The sequence below is a fragment of the Triticum aestivum genome, chromosome 5D (genome assembly GCF_018294505.1).
Source record: "Triticum aestivum cultivar Chinese Spring chromosome 5D, IWGSC CS RefSeq v2.1, whole genome shotgun sequence".
Classification (NCBI taxonomy): domain Eukaryota; kingdom Viridiplantae; phylum Streptophyta; class Magnoliopsida; order Poales; family Poaceae; genus Triticum; species Triticum aestivum.
The window spans coordinates 249783130-249804932 of NC_057808.1; the positions used below are offsets into that span (position 1 = coordinate 249783130).

At 48.2% G+C, this 21803-nt stretch overlaps 1 pseudogene; it reads left to right on the plus strand.

Annotated features, from left to right (window-relative positions):
• The first annotated feature begins 10676 nt into the window (after window positions 1-10676).
• The window catches only part of LOC123120480 (ATP synthase subunit alpha, chloroplastic-like), an 80182-nt pseudogene continuing 69055 nt past the window's right edge, over window positions 10677-21803 (plus strand).

Consider the following 21803-nt stretch of genomic DNA (forward strand, 5'->3'; position numbering starts at 1 on the left):
AACAGTTGTTTGGCAAGAAACCTAAGCTGTCGTTTCTGAAAGTTTGGAGCTGCGATGCTTATGTGAAAAAGCTTCAACCTGATAAGCTCGAACCCAAATCGGAGAAGTGTGTCTTCATAGGATACCCAAAGGAAACTGTTGGGTACAACTTCTATCACAGATCCGAAGGCAAGATCTTTGTTGCTAAGAATGGATCCTTTCTAGAGAAGGAGTTTCTCTCGAAAGAAGTGAGTGCGAGGAAAGTAGAACTTGATGAGGTAGTTGTACCTTCTCTCGAATTGGAAAGTAGTTCATCACAGAAATCAGTTCCAGTGATGCCTACACCAATTAGTGAGGAAGCTAATGGTGATGATCATGAAACTTCAAATCAAGTTACTACCAAACCTCGTAGCTCAACCAGAGTACGTTCCGCACCAGAGTGGTACGGTAATCCTGTTCTGGAAGTCATGTTACTAGACCATGACGAACCTATGAGGAAGCGATGATGAGCCCAGATTCCACAAAATGGCTTGAAGCCATGAAATCTTAGATGGGTCCATGTATGAGAACAAAGTATGGACTTTGGTTGACTTGCCCGATGATCGACAAGCCATAGAAAATAAATGGATCTTCAAGAAGAAGACTGACGTTGACAGTAATGTTACTGTCTACAAAGCTCGACTTGTTGCGAAAGGTTTTCGACAAGTTCAAGGAGTTGACTACGATGAGACCTTCTCACCCGTAGCGATGCTTAAGTCTGTCTGAACCATGTTAGCAATTGCCGCATTTTATGATTACGAAATTTGGCAAATGGATGTCAAAATTGTATTCCTTAATGGATTTCTTAAAGAAGAGTTGTATATGATGCAACTAGAAGGTTTTGTCGATCCTAAAGCTGCTAACAAAGTGTACAAGCTCCAGCGATCCATTTATGGACTGGTGCAAGCCTCTCGGAGTTGGCATATACGCTTTGATAGTGTGATCAAAGCATATGGTTTTATACAGACTTTTGGAGAAGCCTGTATTTACAAGAAAGTGAGTGCGAGCTCTGTAGCATTTCTAATATTATATGTGGATGACATATTGCTGATTGGAAATGATATAGTATTTCTGGATAGCATAAAAGGATACTTGAATAAGAATTTTTCAATGAAAGACCTCGGTGAAGCTGCTTATATATTGGGCATCAAGATCTATAGAGATAGATCAAGACGCTTAATTGGACTTTCACAAAGCACATACCTTGATAAAGTTTGAAGAAGTTCAAAATGGATCAGTCAAAGAAAGGGTTCTTGCCTGTGTTACAAGGTGTGAAGTTGAGTCAGACTCAATGCCCGACCACTGCAGAAGATAGAGAGAAAATGAATGTCATTCCCTATGCCTCAGCCATAGGTTCTATCATGTACGCAATGCTGTGTACCAAACCTGATGTGTGCCTTGCTATAAGTTTAGCAGGGAGGTACCAAAGTAATCCAGGAGCGGATCACTGGACAGCGGTCAAGAAAATCCTGAAATACCTGAAAAGGACTAAGGATATGTTTCTCGTCTATGGTGGTGAGAAAGAGCTTGTCGTAAATGGTTACGTCGATGCTAGCTTTGACACTGATCCGGATGACTCTAAGCCGCAAACCGGATACATATTTATATTGAATGGTGGAGCTGTCAGTTGGTGCAGTTCCAAGCAGAGCGTCGTGGCGGGATCTACGTGTGAAGCGGAGTACATAGCTGCTTCGGAAGCAGCAAATGAAGGAGTCTGGATGAAGGAGTTCATATCTGATCTAGGTGTAATACCTAGTGCATCGGGTCCAATGAAAATCTTTTGTGACAATACTGGAGCAATTGCCTTTGCGAAGGAATCCAAATTTCACAAGAGAACCAAACACATCAAGAGACGCTTCAACTCCATCCGCGATCAAGTCAAGGAGGGAGACATAAAGATTTGCAAAATACATACGGATCTGAATGTTGCAGACCCGTTGACTAAGCCTCTTCCACAAGCAAAACATGATCAGCACCAAGACTCCATGGGTGTTAGAGTCATTACAACGTAATCTAGATTATTGACTCTAGTGCAAGTGGGAGACTGAAGGAAATATGCACTAGAGGCAATAATAAAGTTGTTATTTATATTTCCTTATATCATGATAAATGTTTATTATTCATGCTAGAATTGTATTAACCGGAAACTTTATACATGTCTGAATACATAGCCAAAACAGAGTGTCCCTAGTATGCCTCTACTTGAGTAGCTTGTTAATAAAAGATGGTTAAGTTTCCTAACCATAGACATGTGTTGTCATTTGATGAACGTGATCACATCATTAGAGAATGATGTGATGGACAAGACCCACCCGTTAGCTTAGCATAATGATCGTTAGTTTTATTGCTATTGCTTTCTTCATGACTTATACATATTCCTCTCACTATGAGATTATGCAACTCCCAAATACCGGAGGAACACCTTGTGTGCTATCAAACGTCACAACGTAACTGGGTGATTATAAAGATGCTCTACAGGTGTCTCCAAAGGTGTTTGTTGGGTTGGCATAGATCGAGATTAGGATTTGTCACTCCGAGTATCGGAGAGGTATCTCTGGGCCCTCTCGGTAATGCACATCACAATAAGCCTTGCAAGCAATGTGACTAATGAGTTAGTTGCGGGATGATGCATTACGGAACGCGTAAAGAGCCTTGCCAGCAACGAGATTGAACTAGGTATGATGATACCGATGATCGAATCTCGGGCAAGTAACATGCCGATGACAAAGGTAATAACGTATGTTGTCATTGCAGTTTGAACGATAAATATCATTGCGGTTCTGCTGTTGGATATTGATCAGAGATGTGTCTCGGTCATGTCTACATAGTTCTCGAACCCGTAGGGTCCGCACGCTTAATGTTCGATAACAATTTGTATTATGCGTTATGTGTTTTGGTGATCGAAGATTGTTCAGAGTCCCGGATGAGATCACGGAGATGACGAGGAGTCTCGAAATGGTCGAGAGGTAAAGATTGATATATCAGATGATGGTATTCGGACACCCGAATGGTTTCGGAATGGTTCGGGTATTTTTCAGAGTTCCGAGGGGTTACCAGAACCCCCGGGGAAGTATTGGGCCTACATGGGCCATAGGGGAGAGGGGATGCAGCCCACAAGGGGTGGCCACGCCCCCTCCCTTGGGGAGTCCGAATTGGACTAGGGGAGGGGCGCTCCTCCCTTTCCTTCTCCTCTTCCCTCTCCCTTTCCCTTTTCCCCCCTCCATGAGAAGGAATAAGAGGGGGGGTGAATCCTACTTAGACTAGGAGTCCTAGTAGGACTCCCCCCTCTTGGCGTGCTGATATGTCTCCAACGTATCTATAATTTTTGATTGTTCCATGCTATTATATTATCTATTTTGGATGTTTAATGGGCTTTATTATACACTTTTATATTATTTTTTGGGACTAACCTACTAACCGGAGGCCCGGTCCAAATTGTAGTTTTTTTTGCCTATTTCAGTGTTTCGCAGAAAAGGAATATCAAATGGAATCCAAGCGGAATGAAACCTTTGGGAGAGTGATTTTTGGAACAAACGCAATCCAGGAGACTTGGAGTGGACGTCAAGGAAGCAACGAGGTGGCCACGAGGTAGGGAGGCGCCCACAGGGGGTAGGCATGCCCCCCACCCTCGTGGGCCCCTCGTGGCTCCCCCAACTGACTTCTTTCGCCTATATATACTCATATACCCCGTGAAATTCCGAGAGCACCACAAAACCCTATTTCCACCACCGCAACCTTCTGTACCCGTGAGATCCCATCTTGGGGCCTTTTCCGGTGCTCCGCCGGAGGGGGAATCGATCACGGAGGGCTTCTACATCAACACCATAGCCTCTCCGATGATGTGTGAGTAGTTTACCTCAAACCTTCGGGTCCATAGTTATTAGCTAGATGGCTTCTTCTCTCTCTTTGGATCTCAATACAAAGTTCTCCTTGATCTTCTTGGAGATCTATTTGATGTAATTCTTTTTGCGGTGTGTTTGTTGAGATCCGATGAATTGTGGGTTTATGATCAAGATTATCTATGAACAATATTTGAATCTTCTCCGAATTCTTTTATGTATGGTTTGTTATCTTTGCAAGTCTCTTTGAATTATCAGTTTGGTTTGGCCTACTAGATTGATCTTTCTTGCAATGGGTGAAGTGCCTAGCTTTGGGTTCAATCTTGCGGTGTTCGATCCCAGTGACAGAAAGGGAACCACATATTGTATTGTTTCCATCGAGGATAAAAATATGGGGTTTATATCATATTGCTTGAGTTTATCCCTCTACATCATGTCATCTTGCCTAATGCGTTACTCTGCTCTTATGAACTTAATACTCTAGATGCATGCTGGATAGCGGTTGATGTGTGGAGTAATAGTAGTAGATGCAGAATCGTTTCGATCTACTTGTCGCGGACATGATGCCTATATACATGATCATGCCTAGATATTCTCATAACTATGCACTTTTCTATCAATTGCTCGACAGTAATTTGTTCACCCACCGTAATACTTATGCTATCTTGAGAGAAGACACTAGTGAAACCTATGGCCCACGGGTCTATTTTCCATCATATTAATTTCCCAACAACTAGCGATTTCTGGCGCCGTTTATTTTGCAATCTTTACGTTTAAATCTATACAACAAAAAGAACCAAAATATTTATCTTATTATCTCTATCAGATCTCACTTTTGCAAGTGGCCGTGAAGGGATTGAAAACCCCTTTATCGCGTTGGTTGCAAGGTTCTTATTTGTTTGTGCAGGTACGAGGGATTTGCGTGTAGCCTCCTACTGGATTGATACCTTGGTTCTCAAAAACTGAGGGAAATACTTACGCTACTTTGCTGCATCACCCTTTCCTCTTCAAGGGAAAACCAACGTAGTGCTGAGGAGGTAGCACGCGCCCCCTAGGGCCGTCCTCCTCCCTCTCCCTCCTTTATATACGTGGGCAGGGCACCCCTTGGAGACGGACCAATTGTTCCAAGCCGTGTGCGACATCTCCCTCCACGGTTTACTCCTCCGGTCATATTCACGTAGTGCTTAGGCGAAGCCCTGCGAGGATCACATCACCATCACCATCACCACGCCGTCGTGTTGACGAAATTCTCCCTCAACCCTATGCTGGATCAAGAGTTCGAGGGACGTCATCGAGCTGAACGTGTGCTAAACTCAGAGGTGTCGTACGTTCGGTACTTGAACGGTTGGATCGCAAAGACGTTCGACTACATCAACCGCATTATACTAATGCTTCCGCTTTCGGTCTATGAGGGTATGTGGACACACTCTCCCCCTCTCTTTGCTATGCATCTCCTAGATAGATCTTTCCTGATCGTAGGAGTTTTTTTGAAATTGCATGCTACGTTTCCCAACAATACGCAAGACAATCAGCGAGCGCTTTTGCAGACCCGAAACCCCGCACGCCCAAGAGGGACCCCGTCAGGGAGTGCGGCGGTTATGGGCTGCCCTATTTCGATTTGCTCGCCCCTAGAGCCTTGGGATTCACATCTCTCAAACTCGAGAACAGCGAAGAACGAGAGAGAAAAACTATGGAGAGATAAAACATAGACGAAAAAGTAGTATATTGATTTGCTCGATTGTGTGTTGTTCAATCGTCCGTCACCCCCGACATATATAAGAGGCGGCTAGACTTCCCGTACAAGCAAAGGATTCATATAGGCTTTCCTTACACGAAAAATTATATTAATTCACACCCTAGAGTCCTAGTTCGAGTCCAACTCGGATTCAGTCTGAATTTGGCCCAAACTTTTGTCTTCCTGCTTGCGCGTGCCATCGAGTTTGCATATGACTTCAGTCAAGATGGCCCAAATATCAAATTTGTGCGTCTCGACGATACTAACAACTCTTATGTTGATCACTTTTCCAAACAAGGCCATCCTGAATACTCTATGAAGCCGTCTTTAACCTCCAGTCGGACTCGGTCTTGTAGCTAACTGTACTGTCCGAGTCTCGTAGTGAATTTTCAGGCCGTATACTATCTCAAATGATGACGAATCCGTCGTGGGTATGAGTCTGACAGTAAGAGTATAGGGTACGTAGGAGGAGGCAAGGTCCTAGCTACGGCAAGGTTGTACACACAAGTTTACGAGTTCAGGCCCCTCTCGGAGGAGGTAACAACCCTACGTCTCGGTGCCTCAGAGGCTTGTTGACTAGATACGTGTGAAAGTTACAGGGGGTCCGAACCCTTGTGCCAGAGGAGGGGGTGGCTTATATAGAGTGCGCCAGGCCCCTCGCAGCCCTCGATTACACAGGGTTCAATGTGAGTTAAGACTGGGATGTTACTGGTAACACCTGCTATTAATGACCTTTATGGCGACAGAGTGAATGCCTGACCGTCGCCATCCTGGGGTGACTTCAGGCCTTCTATACTCCGATGGTTCTTTATATGGTCGAGTGATGTCATCATGGTCGATTGGAATTGGGATATCCGAGTGGAATCGTTCGTCGAGTGGATTGTACTTCAGAGTGATTTCAGTCGGTATCTTCTGTTGGACTTTGAATGTCCTCGATTCTTGGGCAGTGTCCTTGGGTAGGGTGTCTAGATCAGGCCTAAGACCCCCTAGGTACATGTCATTAGCCCCCGAATGGATTGAGGTCCGAGTGAAGAAGGGTTGAAGTTGGTTCCGACTCGATTCAATGCTTCAGAGGCATTTCATCAAGGTCTTGAAAGCATACTGGTACTTTAACCCTGCATCAGTCGCCTCGATCGATTCTGGCTTCTGAGATCGCCAAGTGAATTATGCTATAAATCTTCGAGTAAATTGGAATGTGATATCTTTGACGCATTATACTGCTCTGCGGTCTCTGGATCTCACAGGATTCAAAATTTTGGAGAAGCGCGTGGGACGGGGCGTGGCACAGTAAACGGAACGAGTAGATATGGGCTCCTCGATCTTTGCACTGCCTTTTTCGCCACGTATCGAGCCAACACCTGTTATAGGATGTGATAGGATCTCTCGGGCCCACGGGTCAGCCACTCGGAAGCGGGCCCATAAAAAGTGCCGAGGCTGATGTGAGGAACTATGCACTCCATTCGTTCCCCCTTTTCTCCACTTCCCCACCTCGTCTCTTCCTGCTCCCCACTCCCTCGCCCGTTTCTCTAGAGCTCCGCCGCCATGGTGAAGGAGAAGACTGTGGCTCTGGAGCATGCAAAGAAGGCGACGGTGAAGGGCAAGAAGACGGCTCGGGGGTCGTCGTCGTGGTCCGGTCTGCCGCCTGGTTGGATCCAGGGGGACTAGATCCGCTCCACCGTCGTGAATGAAGACTTAGAGAATCTCGCCCACGGCGACCTGATTGCTCATGGGTCCTGGAGGTTGCCGGAGGGGGAATCCGAGCCCCAGCCGCGTGAGGGTGAGCACGTCCTCCTCACCACCCACATCGAACGAGGTTTCTCCCTGCCCCCGCATCCTATCTTTCAGGTTTTTTTGAAATTCTTCGGTGCTCAGATCCACCACTTTCCTCCCAACACAATCTCGTATCTTGCCGCATTTGTTTCAATGTGCGAGAACTTCCTTGGGTGCCAGCCGCACTGGGGTCTGTTCAAACACATTTTTACTTGCCGATCTCAGTCGGTAAAGAAAGCTAACCCGGATGTCGAAAAGACGCACGTGATCCAAACGTGTGGGGGTTAGGGATCCAAATGAGAGGTAGGAGTACTTTTCCTCCCATGACCTTTCCCAAGTCAGTTAGAGAGTGGCAGTCGACTTGGTTTTACTGCAAAGACATCCCGACTCCTGGTCAGTCGACTGGCCTTCCCCCTTTCACTATGGAGAGACTCCGTCAACCTTCTTCACTGACTGTAACCGCGGCTGAGAAGGGTGAGGTGTCCACGTTAGTCGACGCGGTCGTCGCACTGGTTCAAGGCAGAGTGAAGGGTATGGACCCGTTGGAGGTATTCCTCAGTCGGTGCATCCAGCCCTTGCAAGCCCGTGACCACCCTATGTGGATGTATTCGGGTCCAGAAGACACCGCTCGAACCCACCCGGAGGAGGTTGCCGAGGAGACGGTGGCCCAGTGGCTCTGGAGCATTACTGGCAACAAGGATAACCCTCGGGGGTCCAGGAGAATTTTGCCATTCGACCCCCAGAACGCGCCTGGAGAGGTCAGGCATTTCTAGTCGAGTGTTTATGACTTCTTTGATATATAATCATCTTGAAATCCGACCGCAACTTGTGACTTGTGTCTTGTAGATTTTCACCAAGATGTACTAAATGCCGAATGGGGAACAACACCAAGAAGGAGTAGAGAGTGATGGTGAGAGCGCTGATTATGAGTATGCAGATGACAGTGAGGATGACAGCAAGGACTCCGGTAGCAGCGAGGAAGTCGACTCGCCACCCCGCTCTGAACGACATTCCAAACAGTCGCAAGACCCTGCGGGAGGACGTGGCAAAGCAGTTCCGCTGAGTGCGAAGATTCCAAAGCGCACTCGGACGTCAACCCCAGACCCAACAGAGAAGGCCACAAAGCAAGCCAAAGTTGTTCCACCCAAGCCTAGGACGGCCCTGCCCAGGATTAAGGTGGCTGTGCCTGTTGCTTCAACATAAGTGTTCCTTTCCTTTGTTCTTCTGCGCTATTGTGGACTTCTTCGCTTGCTTGACCGAATGAAATTTGGAGCTTTCAGGGCTGCAACCTGTGCACCATCTATGGACATTGACGAAGAGCAGGCTGATGCGGATACTATGGACGTGGCCACCTCTCGGGCAGGTATGGTATCATAGTTATGTTTATGCACTGTCAATTGTTTTCTTGGTCGACTAAAATCTCACTGTCGAGTGTTTGCAGTGCCGACAAATGTTATCCAACTTCCGGATGATGATGATGAGGATGTAGCCCAAAGGAGTACAGGGAGAAAAGGCAAGGCTTTGAGCAAGAGGGCACCTGCGAGTAGAGCGTCTCGCCCGGAGTCTGAGCCTGTGAGTCAAGAACTTGGTGACCTGCCGCGGGCTTTTGTCTCCTTTGCTATTCCTTTGTCAACTGATCCACCCTCAGCGTCGACTGTCTTGACCTCTGGTCCAGCTGCACAACCCCAGGCTCCGATCCAATCAACTGCGTCATCTACTCCATCGTCCGCTCCATTTGTCCCGCACCACGTCCCGGAGGACCAAGTAGGAGCCGCCAAGGAAGCAATGATTCAGTCTAGTCTGATGATGGACCGACTGAAAGTGGTGTACGAGACCAGCAAGGCCGCTTACGACGCCAGCTCTGCTCTCCAAACCAATGTCCAAGTAAGTGGGATTGTAAGTTGATTTCCGATTGGCTTTCCAGCTCGAATCTTGATCTGTTAGGATACACTATCTAAAAACTCCTGCTTTATTATTCGTAAGATGTTCGTCTGTTCTTTGCATCTGTACGCCCACTGGGTGTTTCTGTAGCTGTGTAGCTCCTTCACTTGTAGCTGTGTAGCTTTTTCACTCGAATTAGATAGGTTGTGTCGAGTGAGGTCTTGGTCCAATGGGGGCACGCTGGTGTAGTCCCCGAGATCACCGTCGAATGTTCGATTTGGCAGGGGTCTTTGATAATATGTTTGCTTGTAGTACTTCCACTCGGACTAGATAGGTCGTGCCGAGTGGGAACTGATCCAGTGGGGGCACGCTAAGTGCACCCACTGGGTGAGTCCCCGAGACTGCGGTTGACTACGGGCAGTAGGCGGTGGTCTGAGAACACACACACACACACACTTTTTTTTGCTTTTTCTGCTTGAGCTGGGCAAACCATGCCTAGTGGGAAATCAAACCAGTGGGGGCACACTGAGTGCACCCACTGGGTGTAGTCCCCAAGACCACGGTCGAATGTTTGATTCGGCGGTGGTCTTGGAACTTTTTTGTAATAGCAGTCTGAACTTTGCTTCCGTCGACTGATTTGTCTTTTTGTCGACTGCAAAAATCCTGTGAACTTAGGACCCAATATGCTGCTTTGGAGAAGGAAAAGATCCAACTCAAGCTTGACCTGGATCTTGCCAAGGAGAACCGGAAGAAAGCCCAAGATGAAGTAACTGTCATGGGAGGTAACAACTTGCTGACTATTCGCCTTGTCATTTTTTCCTTTCCATCCTTTGAACCGAGTGATTCCACTCGAACAGATGTGCGTAGTGAAAACCATCAACTCCAAGCTCGTCTGAGGAATGTTATTTCTTTAGAAAAAATGAAGCAGGCCTTGGAGCAGAAGGACATTGATCTTGCGGGGGCGCAGAAGATGGCGCATGAAAAGAATGAACTAGCTGATAGGAAGCTAGCTTCAGTCGGCAAATTGGAGGAGGAGAACGCCTAACTGAAGAATGTTGTTGACGAGGCCAAGAAAGAAGCAGCACAACTTAAGGAGGAGAAGGTGGTTCTGGCCGACAAAGTGGATGCACTCACTCGGAAGAGGGATGAATTGGAGGCTTATCTGGGAGGTCTTGCCAAGAAGATGTTCCTCATGCTCGAAGGTACTTCTCCTCATCCGACTGGATCAAAAAACTTCTTCATGATGTTACTGCCAATTCCTTACCCTTCTCTCTGTGCAGAGTTTTGTCAGAATTTCAAGGAGGAGACCGGGCGGATCAAAACGGGTTTGGACCCCATCAATTCCCCTGTCTAGGATGAAGATGCTATGAACGTGCTGCGACTGGAATCTCGCCTCGCCAGCGTCTTGGACTACTGCTCAACTGAAGGTCGCGATGTCGCGGATTAACAAGGAGCTATGGCCAGAAGATGTGCTTCAGAATGACCTCGAGTCTCTGATGACTAGACTCAATCAAATTCCCGACCAAGTGTAAGCATGGAAGAAATCTGCTGGTCATTGTGGTGCTGACGTTGCTCTGTCACTCGCCCGTGTTCACCGCAAAGACGAAGAGAAGCTGAAAACTCTTCAGGTGGCGAATGATACGTCTCCAACGTATCTACTTTTCCTAACGCTTTTCCTCTTGTTTTGGACTCTAATTTGCATGATTTGAACGAAACTAACCCTGGACTGGCGTTTTTTTAGCAGAACTACCATGGTGTTGTTTTTGTGCAGAAATAAAACTTCACGGAATGGAACGAAACTTTGTGAGGAATTTTTATATAATATATAAGAATTTATGGAGCCAAGGCCTACCAGAGAGGGACCCCTGGGTGGGCACAACCCACCAGGGCGCACCCCCCTCTCCTGGCGCGCCCAGGTGGGTTGTCCCCACCTGGTGGCCCCGCAGACCCTGATTCCAACGCTATAAAATCCTATTTTTTCTAGAAAAAGACAGGGAGAAAGAATTATCGCGATCCACGAGACGGAGCCACCGTCACCTCCGATTCTTCATCGGGAAGCCAGACCTGGAGTCCGTTTGGGGCTCCGGAGAGGGGGATCTTCGTTCTTCATCATCACCAACCCTTCTCCATCGCCAATTCCATGATAATCCCCACCGGGAGTGAGTAATTCCTTCGTAGGCTCGCTGGTCGGTGAGGAGTTGGATGAGATTCATCATGTAATCGATTTAGTTTTGTTAGGGCTTGATCCCTAGTATCCACTATGTTCTTAGATTGATGTTGCTATGACTTTGCTATGCTTAATGCTTGTCACTTTGGGCCCGGGTGCCATGAACTCAGATCTGAACCGTTTATGTTATCATCATTATATCCATGTTTTAGATCCGATCTTGCAAGTTATAGTCACCTACTACGTGTTATGATCCGGCAACCCCGGAGTGACAATAGTAGGGCCCACTCCCGGTGATGACTGTAGTTTGAGGAATTCATGTATTCACTATGTGTTAATGCTTTGTTTCGGTTATCTATTAAAAGGAAGCCTTAATATCCCTTAGTTTCCAGTATGGACCCTGCTGCCACGGGAGGGTAGGACAAAAGATGTCATGCAAGTTCTTTCCATAAGCACGTATGACTATTTACGAAATACAGGCCTACATTAAATTGATGAACTGGAGCTAGTGCCGTATCGCCCTAGGTTATAACTGTCACATGATGAATATCATCCAACAAGTCACCGATCCAATGCCTATGAATTTATCTTATATTATTTCTACTATGGTACTACTGCTATCATCACTGTTACACTTGCTACAAAATTACTGCTATCAGTGTTACCGTTGCTGTTGTCACTACTATTAAAACTATCATATTACTGTGCTACCGATTACTTGTTGTAGATAATTAATCTCCAGGTGTGGTTGAATTGACAACTCAGCTGCTAATACCTTCAAATATTCTTTGGCTCCCATTGTGTCGAATCTATAAATTTGGGTTGAATACTCTACCCTCCAAAACTATTGCGATCCCCTATACTTGTGGGTTATCAGCGAACACCAAGAAGCTTCAGTTTCAGTCCTTCATGGAGACCTTTATCGATGCAGCCACTCGCATCACAGACAGTATTGACTTGGACACCTTTGTCGAGCCAGCTAGTCCTCCTCCCGCCGAGTGAGAAAAACTTGATGATTCGGATACATTTACCTCGGAATGCCAAGTGATTATGTAACCGTTAAAATCTTTTCGGGCTTGACGCCTGAGTACTTTTTCTTGTGGTTCTAAACCTTGCTGGATTTATCCGAACTTGGTTGTTTTATCTGAATACAATTTTCTTGCTCCCAGTGTGCTTGGATTTTTTTGACTTAGGCGAAGCTGGTTCGCGTCTAAGCTTCTGAGTGAGAGGATCGCTCTCCACTCGGAGTAGATTTGGGTGGAACGGACGTTGTACATGTGGCGCAGCTTAGAGTGCACCTCGCTGTTCCTCGAGTGGGAGGATTGCTCTCCACTCAAAGTGTTTTTGAAACTTAGGCGAGTACGGGGTCGCAGCTAAGTTCCCGAGTGAGAGGATCGCTCTTCACTCGGAGTATTTTTGAAACTTAGGTGAGTACGGGATCGCAGCTAAGTCCCCGAGTGGGGGGATTGCTCTCCACTCGGAGTGTTTTTGAAACTTAGGCGAGTACGGGATTGCAGCTAAGTCCCCGAGTGGGAGGATTGCTCTCCACTCAGAGTGTTTTTGAAACTTAGGCGAGTACGGGATCGCAGCTAAGTCCCTAAGTAGGAGGATTACTCTCCACTCGGAGTGTTTTTGAAACTTAGGTGAGTACGGGATCGCAGCTAAGCCCCCGAGTGAGAGGATTGCTCTCCACTCGGAGTGTTTTTCAAACTTAGGCGAGTACGGGGTCGCAGCTAAGCCCCCGAGTGAGAGGATTGTTCTCCACTCGGAGTGTTTTTGAAACTTAGGCGAGTATGGGATTGCAGCTAAGCCCCTGAGTGGGCGGGTTGCTCTTCACTTGGAATATTTTTTGAAACTTAGGCGAGTACGGGATCGCAGCTAAGCCCCCGAGTGAGAGGATTGCTCTCCACTCGGAGTGTTTTTGAAACTTAGGCGAGTACGGGATCGCAGCTAAGCCCCCGAGTGAGAGGATTGCTCTCCACTCGGAGTGTTTTTGAAACTTAGTCGAGGACGGGATCGCAGCTAAGCCCCTGAGTGGGCGGGTTGCTCTTCACTCGGAATGTTTTTTAAACTTAGGCGAGTACGGGATCACAGCTAAACCCCTGAGTGAGAGGATTGCTCTCCACTCGGAGTGTTTTTGAAACTTAGGCAAGTACGGGATCGCAGCTAAGTCCCCGACTGGGAGGATTGCTCTCCATTCAGAGTGTTTTTGAAACTTAGGCGAGTACGGGATCGCAGCTAAGCCCCGAGTGAGAGGATTGCTCTCCACTCGAAGTGTTTTTGAAACTTAGGCGAGTACGGGATCGCAACTAAGCCCCCGAGTGTGAGGATTTCTCTCCACTCGGAGTGTTTTTGAAACTTAGGCGAGTATGGGATCGCAGCTAAGCCCCCGAGTGAGAGGATTGCTCTCCACTCAGAGTGTTTTTGAAATTTAAGCGAGTACGAGATCGCAGCTAAGCCCCTGAGTGGACGGGTTGCTCTCCACTCGGAGTGTTTTTCAAACTTAGGCGAGTACGAGATCGCAGCTAAGCCCCCAAGTGAGAGGGTTGCTTTTCACTCGGAGTATTTTTGAAACTTAGGCGAATCAGGTTCGCAGCTAATTAAGCCCCCGAGTGAGAGGGTTGCTCTTCACTCGGAGTATTTTTGAAACTTAGGCGAATCATGTTCGTAGCTAAGCCACCCACTGGGGGATTTGAACACACGTTTATGCGATAACAATCATTTAGGAGACTGCGGAAATCATGTCTTTGATAAACAATCTGAAACTATTCTTATTACATCTTGATGATCCGAGTGTTTAGGTATAAAAGCGGTGGAGCAGATCCACGTTCCAGGAGTGTGGCTCGTCTTTCTTCCTGGCCACATTGTAAAGGTGATATGCCCTGTTGTGGAGCACCTTGGTGACGATGAAGGGGCCTTCCCAGGCAGGGGCGAGCTTATGAGGCCATTGATGATCCACTCGGAGTACAAGGTCTCCTTCTTGAAATGCTCGACCTTTGACGTTTCGGGCATGGAATCAACGAAGGTCTTGCTGATAGATGGTCGACCGGATCAAGGCCATCTCTCTCTCTTCCTCCAGAAGATCAACAGCGTCTTGACGTGCTTGCTCTGCTTCGGCTTTTGAGAAGAGTTCTACGCGGGGTGCATTGTGTGAGCAAGTCACTCAGAAGCATGGCTTCAGCACCATATACCATGAAGAAAGGGGTTCGATCAGTCAACCGGTTGGGATTTGTCCTCAATCCCCACAGAACGGATGGCAACTCAGTAACCCAAGCTCCAGCTGCATGCTTGAGGTCGTGCATCAATTGGGGTTTCAACCCTTGGAGGATCAAACCATTTGCTCTTTCAGCTTGCCCATTCGACTGTGGGTGCGCAACGGATGCGTAGTCGACCCGAGTGCCTTGGGAAGCGCAGAAAGCTTTGAACTCATCGGAATAAAAGTTTGAGCCGTTGTTCGTGATGATGTTGTGCGGAACTCCATATCTGAATATTAACTCTCTGATGAAACTGATGGTTGTGCTTGAGTCGAGGTTCTTGATGGGTTTGGCTTCAATCCACTTAGTGAACTTGTCAACTGCCACGAGTAGATGGGTGAAGCCACTTCTGGCAGCCCTCAGGGGCCCAATCATGTCCAATCCCCAAACAGCAAATGGCCAGACAAGTGGAATAGTCTTCAAGGCCGATGCGGGCTTGTGGGACATGTTCGAGAGAAACTGGCAACCTTAGCACTTCTCGATGATCGCTTTTGCCATCTCATTGGCCCATGGCCAGTAGAATCCCGCTCGTTATGCTTTGGCCATGATGGTTCGAGAGGACGCATGATGACCATAGGTCCCCGAGTGAATCTCATTCAAGATCAGTTGACCCTCTTCTGGAGAGATACATCGCTGAGCTACGCCAGTAACACTTTCTTTGAAAAGCTGTCCACCTATAACTGTGAAGGCTTTCGACCTGCGAACGATCTGATGTGCTTCAACTTCGTCTTCTGGAAGCTCCCGTCTGAGAAAGTATGCAATGTACGACACTGTCCAGTCGGGGGTGATTACCAGAATCTCCATGATTGGGTCGACTACTGCTGGCACTTCGACCTTAGTCGAATTAGTATCACTTATTGGTTGTGGGGGCTCCTCTGTAAAGGGACCTTCTTGCACTGACAGGGTGTGGAGATGCTCCAAGAACACATTACTGGGAATGGGCTTCCGAGTGGAACCTATTTTCACCAGATCATCAGCTGCTTGATTCTTGAGTCGGGGTATGTGGTGGAGCTCCAACCCTTCAAACTTCTTCTCTAATTTCCTCACTGCATTGCAGTATCCAGTCATGCCAGGGCTCCTAATATCCTACTCCTTCATCACCTGATTAACTACCAAATCTGAGTCGCCATAAACCATCAGGCGATGGACGCCGAGTGAGATGGCCATACGTAACCCATACAGAAGTGATTTGTACTCAGCTTCGTTGTTGGAAGAATCAAAGTGAATCTGGAGGACGTAACTGAGTTTGTCACCTCTTGGGGACACCAGAACCACTCTAGCACTAGAATCATTCAGCATCTTAGACCCATCAAAGAACATGGTCCAGTGTTCCGAGTGAACTTGAGTCGGTTGTTGTTGCTCAATCCACTCAGCCAAGAAATCAGTAATTGCCTGAGACTTAATTGCCTTTTTGCTTCGAACTTGATATCCAGAGGGAGAAGTTCAATCGCCCACTTAGACACTCGACCGTTTGCATCTCGATTGTTCAAAATTTCTGACAATGGAGCATCGCTGATGACTGAAACTGAGTGGTCTGCGAAGTAATGTGCTACTTTCTTCGTGGTCAGATAAATTCCATAGACAATCTTCTGGTAATGCCGATACCTTTGCTTGGACGGAGTCAAGACTTCAGAAATGTAATACACTGGGCGTTGAACTTTGTAGGCTTTGCCTTCTTCCTCTCACTCGACTGTGAGCACGGTGCTGACAACCTGTCCAGTGGCTGCAATGTATAATGATAGAGGCTCTTTGCTGACTGGGGCAGCAAGCACCGACTGGGTGGAAAGCAGGGCTTTGAGCTCTACAAACGTTGCTTCAGCTTCAGGAGTCCACTCGAATGTATCGGACTTTTTCATCAGTCGGTAAAGAGGCAAAGCCTTTTCACCGAGACGAGAAATGAATTGACTTAATGCAGCCAAACAACCCGTGAGCTTTTGAATGTCATTCACACGCACAGGGCGTTTCATTCGGAGAATTGCTCCAATATTTTCCGGGTTTGCATCGATTCCTCATTCGGAAACAAGAAAACCGAGTAACTTCCCTCCTGGGACTCCAAACGTGCATTTTGATGGATTGAGCTTGATATCATATCTTCTTAGGTTGGCAAAGGTTTCAATGAGGTCAGTCAGCAGGTCGGAACCTTTGCTTGACTTGACTACGATATCATCCATGTATGCTTCCACGTTCCAAGTGATCTGAGTGAGCAGGCACTTCTGAATCATGCGCATGAACATGGACCCAGCATTCTTAAGACCAAAAGGGATGGTGACATAGCAAAAACACCCGAATGGGGTGATGAAGGCCGTTTTTATTTCATCGGGCCCATACAGTCGGATCTGATGGTACGCGGAATATGCATACAAAAAAGACAAACGCTCACACCCCGCAGCCGAGTCGGCAATCTGACCGATGCGGGGAAGAGGAAAGTGATCTTTCAGGCTGGACCGATTGATATGCTTGCAGTCAATACACATACAAAGTGAATCATCTTTCTTGGGGACCATGACGACATTGGCGAGCCACTCGGAGTGGTATATCTCGCGGATGAACTCAGCTGATAGGAGCCGAGCCACTTCCTCGCCAATCTCCTTCCTCTTCTCCACGACGGACCGCTGGAGATTCTCTTTGACAGGTTTTGCTTTCGGGTCAACACACAAACGGTGCTCAGCCAGCCCCTTGGGTACACCTGGCATGTCTGATGGTTTCCATGCAAAGATGTCCCAGTTCTCACGGAGGAACTGGATGAGCGCGGCTTCCTATTTGCCGTCGAGTGTTGTTGAGATGTGGGTCGGAGCAGCAGTGGGGTCTTCCAGGTGAATATGGACATGCTTTGTCTCACCGGACGACTGAAATGTGGACTCTGAGGCAGGCTTCTTAGCTCGCAACAAATCACTCGGATCTGCATTTTTCTTGTATTCCTCCATCTCTACTACTGCCATCTGCTCATCAGCAATTTTTGAGCCTTTTTGAAGGCACTCCTCTGCTCTCTGCCTATTTCCCGTGACTGTGATCACACCTCTGGGTCCGGGCATCTTCAACTTGAGATACACATAACATGGTTGGGCCATGAAACGAGCATATGCGGGCCTGCCCAGAATAGCATGATAGGCATTGTGGAAATCCACCACCTCAAACGTCAACTTCTCTTTGCGGTAATTTTTGGAATCACCAAAAACCACCTCAAGAGCAATCTGTCCGAGTGACTTTGCCTTCTTTCCGGGGATGACACCGTGGAACTGCATGTTGCTCTCACTGAGTTTGGACATCGGAATGCCCATCCCATGGAGGTTCTAAGCGTACAGAATGTTCAAACCACTGCCACCATCCATAAGGACTTTAGTCAGTCGGGTGCCCCCAACGACTGGGTTGACCACCAACGCTTGCCGCCCGGGGGTGGCAACATGCGCTAGGTGATCTGACTGGTCGAATGTAATGGGAGTTTTCGACCACTTCAAGTATGTCGTAGTTGCCGGAGCAACCATGTTCACTTCTTTGTTAATGACTTTCAGTCGACTTTTGCTCTCGACATCAACAAAAATCACCAAGGTAGCATTGACCTTTGGATAACCATCGTCTTCTTCTTTCTCTTCGTTCTTATCAGAGTCCTTCTCACTTGGCTGACCCTCTCGGAACTGCTGAATCAGGAGTCGACATTGTCGAGTGGTATGCTTGGGCAAAATCAAGTTACCCTCTTCATCTTTCTTCGTGTGAATGTGACACGGCAAATCCAAGACGTCTTGGCCCGACCGATCTTCACCTTTTTGCGAACCCATGGCCCCTTAGGCTTTCCCTTGAACTTTCCTTGATCCAGAACTGCGGCCTTGGCGGGACCTGCAGGTTCAGCCTTACGTTTTTGCTTCCGACTGGTGTTTCCACCTCCAGTGTCCTGGTCGACTGGTTTCCCCTTGCCATTGCGGAGTTGGTCTTCCTCTTCATCGTTAGCATACCGAGTGGCTATTTCCATCATTCGTCTTAGAGACATGTCTCCGGAATGACCGAACTTCAGGAGGAGCTCTCTGTACCGGACGCCCTCCTTGAAGGCACAAACGGCCTGGTGTTCTGACACATTTTCCACCACATGGTGAAGGGTAGTCCATCTCTGGATGAAATCTCTCAAAGTTTCATTCTGCTTCTGAACGCAGTGCTACAATTCAGTCAACCCAGCAGCTCGCTTGCAAGTGCCCTCGAATGTCTTGATAAACGCTCGGGCTAAATCTTCCCAACAGAAAATACTCCCAGGGACCAACTGATTCAACCAAGCTCTGGCCGAACCCTCAACCATCAAGGGGAGGTGCTTCATGGCTACATCATCGTTGCCTCCACCAATCTGCACTGCCACTTGGTAATCTTCCAGCCACGTGTCTGGCTTTGACTCACCGATGAACTTGCTCACGCCCGTAGCCGGTCTAAAGTTGGGAGGGATCTCAGCAGCTCGGATGGCTCTACTGAAACACTCGGGCCCAGAAAAAAATGCTCTGTTTCTAATCGGATGGTCTCTGTCTTGTCCTTCTCTGTTTGCTCGGCCTCTGTCGACCAAACCCTGTACGAGGAGTGACCTCGCACCGAACCCAGGCTCTCTTGGATCGACTGGGGCTCTCTGCTCGTCACCATACGGGTGCCTGTCGTCATACCGCCAGGGCGCGTACGACCTGCCCCTCGGAGGGGGCGTAGGCACTCGACGGTGGTTATCACGGGTATATCGATGATCATATTGTCCGTTGCCTCGGCCCAGGTACTGATCCTGGCGGTGACCACGATCTTCACGCTGCGGAGGCGATCTCGGGCTATGTGCTGACTAAACTGTGTCTGCAACTACATATGTGCTATGGATTCTGTTGCGCGACTAGGAAACAGCAGAGTTATGTTCCCCTACAGCCCGAAGCAGCGCTCAGATCTGCAGCAAACCTCTACCAGCTTCTGAACGTGACGGCTGAATTGACTCTGCTATGTGAGCTGCTGCTGCGACATTTTGAATCGGAGCTCGGTATACCTGAGGTTCCCCCCGAGTTGTCGAGGTCGTCGACTGGATCCAGGGATCTGCTGACGGGCGCATCCATCGAGTGCCTGCTGGAGATTCTCCAGACGTGTACGCTCAACCAATGTGGCTAAGCGCGCAGCTTCCAAGGCCCGAAGCTCAGAGGTCTCCCCAACGATGGGGGTCTGGAGTGCCTGGACGTTGCGGCGATGCAGCTCTTCCCTCTGCTCGGTGGTTAGGGCTTCGGGAATATATTCGTCGTGATCACGCGACGGGCCGCCGCCGCTGCCGCCGTCGCGACGAAATCCGGGCGGACTACGTTGGGAGTTGACCATGAGGAATTCTGCCGCAGGATCGTTGCTCTCGCACTCGGAAAGTGAATCCGAGTGACTAGTTGGCAGATCAAACAAACCATATAGGGATTCTTCAAGCTTGATTGCTGCGACTTGAGGGGTGGTCGACTGGTGAGCCACCGCGTGCTTCACCCACCGCTAGAGCCGCGAATGACCGGATCGCTTGCGACGGCGGATGGCGGGGAGCGAAGACGCCACGGGAGCCCATCGATACTGAGTCGATGGCTGCCGCAGAAGGATGCCACAAGCACTCGCATGGAAGTGCGCCGCCCCGTGGACGGGGAGGGCCTCGATCTCGAGGGGAGCTTTTTGAAGCCAGGCGGAGTCATCGGCGATGAAGACGAGCGCTCCGAGATGGATCTCGCGGCCCAAAGCCAAACCTCCGCCGGAAAGCATGTTGATGGAGAACAGAATTCGCAACCTCACCGGAAGTCGCTCAGACGCCTGCCCCATGGTGGGCGCCAACTGTCGTGGGAATGAGTCTGACAGTAAGAGTATAGGGTACGTAGGAGGAGGCAAGGTCCTAGCTACAGCGAGGTTGTACACACATGTTTACGAGTTCAGGCCCCTCTCGGAGGAGGTAACAGCCCTACGTCTCGGTGCCTCAGAGGCTTGTTGACTGGATATGTGTGGAAGTTACAGGGGGTCCGAACCCTTGTGCCAGAGGAGGGGTGGCTTATATAGAGTGCGCCAGGCCCCTCGTAGCCCTCGGTTACACAGGGTTTGTGAGTTAAGACTGGGACGTTACTGGTAACGCCTGCTATTAATGACCTTTATGCCGACGGAGTGAATGCCTGACCGTTGTCATCCTGGGGTGACTTTAGGCCTTCTGTACTCCGAGTGGTTCTTTATATGGTCTAGAGATGTCATCATGGTCAATTGGAATTGGGATATCCGAGTGGAATCGTTCATCGAGTTGATTGTACTTCAGAGTGATTTCAGTCGGTATCTTCTGTTGGACTTTGAATGTCTTTGACTCTAGGGCAGTGTCCTTGGGTAGGGTGTCTAGGTCAGGCCTAAGACCCTACCCTAGGTACATGTCATCATTAGAATTCAAAACCAAAGTTTACCATTTTGACGATACGCACAAAACTTCCGTGTTGAACACTTTTCCATCCGAGGTCAACTAGATAATCTTTCGGGCACATCTTCAGCTTCTGGCGGAGCACTCGGACCTCTCCACTCGGATATTAGAGTCTTTCACTCAGATCGTCTGACTAGACTTTTTCACTCGGATGTTAGAATCTTTCACTCGGATTTCCCGACTAGACTTCTTCACTCGGACGACAACTTTATTAGGATGTCACACGGATGACTATACTTTCACTCGGATGATTATAAGTTCACTCGGACGGCAAACTTTCACTCGATCGGTAAGTTTTCACTCAGATGGTAAGCTTTTCACTCGGATTTCCCGACTGAAAACATAACCTGTTCTTGATTTGTCTCTCCAGGTCTCATACGACCTCGGATTGAGACGAATTATATATGAAAATCGATCAGCTCAACGAGGCGAAACTTTCCAGTGTTGAAGGTTTTTCGATTCAAGGCCTTCTTGATGGCTGAATTGCTCGCGCGACCCATCAGACAAGGTGTCTGGTACCTCGCGCCATATTTCCGTTTAGGTTCGGTCTGCGGTGTATTGTCTCTAACATTTGCATACGAACTCGGATTGAGATGATTTATACATCAAAATCAATTGCCTCGACGAGACGAAGGCAACTCCTTTAGAGTGCTCCTTCATCCGAGGTCGTCTTGAAGGCGTGATCAGCCGAAAACCACTCGGAACACTAAATTTTGCCACTTGGAGT